This window comes from Aethalodelphis obliquidens, unplaced genomic scaffold (assembly GCF_003676395.1).
Source record: "Aethalodelphis obliquidens isolate GAN/ISIS:26980383/991018 unplaced genomic scaffold, ASM367639v1 scaffold1, whole genome shotgun sequence".
Lineage (NCBI taxonomy): Eukaryota > Metazoa > Chordata > Mammalia > Artiodactyla > Delphinidae > Aethalodelphis > Aethalodelphis obliquidens.
In genome coordinates, this window is record NW_020837945.1 from 49,971,529 (window position 1) to 49,975,415 (window position 3,887).

The 3,887-nt window shown below is 41.6% G+C and overlaps 1 pseudogene; it reads right to left on the reverse strand.

Annotated features, from left to right (window-relative positions):
- Window positions 1-3,103: 3,103 nt before the first annotated feature.
- Window positions 3,104-3,598, reverse strand: LOC113619073 (N-alpha-acetyltransferase 38, NatC auxiliary subunit pseudogene; annotated as a pseudogene).
- Window positions 3,599-3,887: the final 289 nt, after the last annotated feature.

The window sequence follows — 3,887 nt, forward strand, 5'->3', positions numbered from 1 at the left end:
TAAAATGATGATAATAATACTTAGTTTATAGCATTTGGGAAAGATTTTATAAAATAATTCCTGCCATGCTCCTGTTCCTTGCATATATTCAATAAATGTTAGCTCTCTTATTTCATGTCTCTGATAAGCATTCCTTTCTTCTATGTAGGAGGCATTCCTATAAACAAGGAATGAATCAGGCATTTTGCAACTGCATCTCTCACTATTGGAAAGGCAATGTAACCATTACGTTTGACAAGTATGGCTTGTTGGATGTGATCATTAAGTGCTTTTATTCCCCCCCATGCTCCCACACTGTTATTTTAATTTGTTCAGTGGGACCAGTATTTCCCCTTTTCTTGGGTAAAATTTTGGGGAAGCCCCATGACTTTTCTGATTACTTTCAGATAGTCAAGTTCTCTGCCAGTAATATATAGGTCTCATTTCATGTGATAATTAAAACTTCAGACTTCATTGGAGTTCCAGCTCCTCTTTTCAGCTCACTTCTGTTGCCTGTTAGCCATGGCCTGATGGGTCGGTGGAGGGGGAGCTGATTGGCCTCTTCCACTGACTTACGCTTCTAACTCGAAAGAGGCAAGAAAGTTATTATTTGGCTAATACTGTCACAAATTGGTACCAGAGTCACAGATTATTGCTGTTATTTTGTTATATTTATTTTCTAAGTTGGAATTTTAACTCTTAGAACAGTTTTAATGGATACTTCAGGGACCATTCCAACATAGGCCCTCCCCATTGCTGGAGATTTTCTAACTGCATTCCCTTTGATGTGAATGAGATACTTTCTCTGGCTGAATATGAGGTTCCCATTGGCCTTGGGTTATTGATGGGCCTTTCACACTTTCATTCAAATAATATATCTTGAGCCACTACTATGTGTCAGATAGTCTACTAAGTAGATCAATTAGTGAACGAAGATTTCTACCTTGGGAGCATGTATTTTAAAGGAGAAGACAGAAAAACAATAGACATAATAAGTAAATAACACAGCGTGTTAGAATGTGACATATACTATGGAAACAAGAGCAGGTTAAAGGGGATCAGTAGTGCTTGGGTAGGGCTAAATTGTAATTTTGAATAAGGTGATCACTTCAGGTCTTATTGACAAAGTTGATTGCAACTCTTCCCTTTCAGGTATGCTCACCCCTTTGCAATGTGACTTTGCTGCTTCAGGAGTAGAATCTCTCTCCATCTTTTGAGTAGAGGCTTGGCCATGTGATTTGCTTTGGCTAACAGGCATTAACAATTGTGAAAAAGGCAAAGGCTTGAAAATGATTGTGCATTGGGGTTTGCCCTCTCCTTCTGCTAGGGAATCCTTTATCACCAAGTGAAGAAGCCTAGTTTTGCCTGCTGGAGGATGAGAGCCCAAGGGGAGATAGAGCTCTCAGCTTTCCAAACCATTCTAGCTAAGGTCCCAACTGAGGCTGAGGACCATCCATCTGAGGTCATTCTAGATCCAGCTCCAGCTGAGCTGGCATAGACAAGAAGATTATAGTAGCCAACCCACATAATCATGATCATTAACAAACTGCAATAGCTTTAAACTACTGAAATTCGTGGTTGGCAATACCTTACTGATACAATGATGTTTTAACAAAAATGAAGGGCATCCTTCAAGGTGGAGGTGGGTTAGCTTTCTCTGAGTACCTAGATTTGTGGATGGGGTTGGCTACTTGAATAATTTCCAGGTTCTGTTAAGGAGAAGGAAGGTGTGAATTATGTTTGGTTGGTAAGAGTGCCCACTGCTGTAGATCCCAAACAGCTACAGGAGAGGAGAATTAAACTCAGTCTGGGTGGTGGAGAGGGATAAGGAAATGAACCTATGTGGGGGTAACACTTAAAATGTAGGTTGGAATTCTAAATAACAGCTGGCCAAGACAGCTGGGAAGAAAAGGGCAATGAATCCTTACAACAGAAGTGAACAGCTTGGGCAAGGCACAGTGATCTGTGGATCATGGACTTTGGGGGAAATGCAAGTAAGTTTTCTTGTCTGAAGTAGAATTGTGCCCAGATATTTACAACATTATCTGAAGGAATTCATCAGCTTCATCTCTGGTACAAAGAAATATCCAGGAACAGGAATATTGAACTTCAAGTATAATAGCACTTCCAAGAGATTTCCTGGGAAATTAGTTGCCCAGGGAAGGTCTAGGCAAAGGCATTTGTGTGTATCAGTTTACAAGGAATATCTGATATGATAGTCCCATATCTAGATATTCCCATAACTAGAACAATTTCCATTGAACCATTTCTTTAAGAAGGAATATAATGGTGAAAAACTTAAGAACTCTGGGCCCAGACCGAAAGATTTTGAATCCCAATCCTGTTACTTCTTAGCTGCTTGACTTTGGTCAGTTTATGTAAACTTTCTCATCCTCAGTTTCTTTTTCTGTGAAATGGGCATAACACACTTCCTTCCTGTTCCCCACTGCCATCCATTGCCTTATTTCCAGAGTCTAAAGTGTAATATTTCATGAACTGCTAGTGCCTAGCTGCTTGACTTGGATGCATATACTCCTTTTTACCTTTCTTATATGTAGAATGTCAGCATTCATGGGATTGCACGTCTGTTCTTGCTCTGCATAATCATACAGAGAGATTTCCTTCCCTGTAACCTCAGGATTTACATTTAAAAATTGAATTGATAGCTACTGCTCTGAAAACCATTTCCCTCATCTGTTCCTGCCTTCCAGGTTTAGAGAATTTAAATATGCATTTAACCTATTTTTAATTGGTTGAATTGCATTCTCTAAAAAGATATGCTCAAATCCTAATCCCTGGTACCTGCAGATGTGCCCTTACTTGGAAATAGGGTCTTTGCAGATGTAGTCAAGTTAAGATGAGGCCATCCTAGATTAGGGCGGGCCCTAAATGCAATGACCAGTGTTCTTAAAAGAAAGGGAGATTTGGAGACATACAAACACGCTCAGAAGAAAGAAGGCCATGTGATGACAGACGCAGAGATTGGAGTGACGCAAGGATTTCTATGGCCCTCTGTGCTGTGGTTGTTGCAAAAGCTATTATCAATATTCCCATCAGGAAGAAATGGATCTATGCAAGAAATTCAGTGTGTAAATACATAAATGAAGACCGTCGGCAAGGAATAACTTTTATCCCTTTATATCTTACAGCCAAAACATAGGCTTTCTGCTGCCAACATTGATATTTATCATTATCTTTTTCTTTTTTCTTTTCGGTTACAGATTTAATGCAGTCTGAAAGGCATGCGCAATCATGTTCAGAGATAGGGAGGCCCCGCCAGGCTCTCTCTCTGCACCTCGATAGAAACGATGTGGATGTGGTGTCCAGGTACCATGGCCAGGCTCAGCACACGAGGTTCCCCGGCAGAGAAGGAATTCGACGGCTTGAGGAACTCCTACGCCGAGCCCAGCATAACACTGCAGTCACGCTTGGTGAAGAGGTAGCAACCGACCAGTGTCCGCCCATCTGTCATGCGAATGCGCATGGTCTTGTTGAGCAGCGCCTCCAGCTGCTGCCTAGCGTGCGTAGCCAGCGAGTCCTCGCGCTCCCCGTCTGAGTCCCCTGCGCTGGAGCTGCTTTGACGCCGGCTGCAACAGCCATTCTCCTCTCGTAGCAGCATGATCCAGCAGCGGCCATTTGTTCCCGGGCCTCCTCCAGGCCCTTCAACTTCCTAAGAACCTTCCGGGTCCGGTGGTCTGAGATCTCGCGAGCGTATCATTATCTTTTTCTTAAATTTAAAAACAATTCTATTAATGTTCCTTTCACTGTATCAGATTAGTTGTGTTGGATGAGAATAATAATGATAGCCAGATCGTCATAAGATGCCTTTATCAAGTTTTGTTTTGTTTTGTTTTCAGCAGACTTAATGAAGCAAATCAAGATTTACCAGTCCCCTGGATACTTCTTTA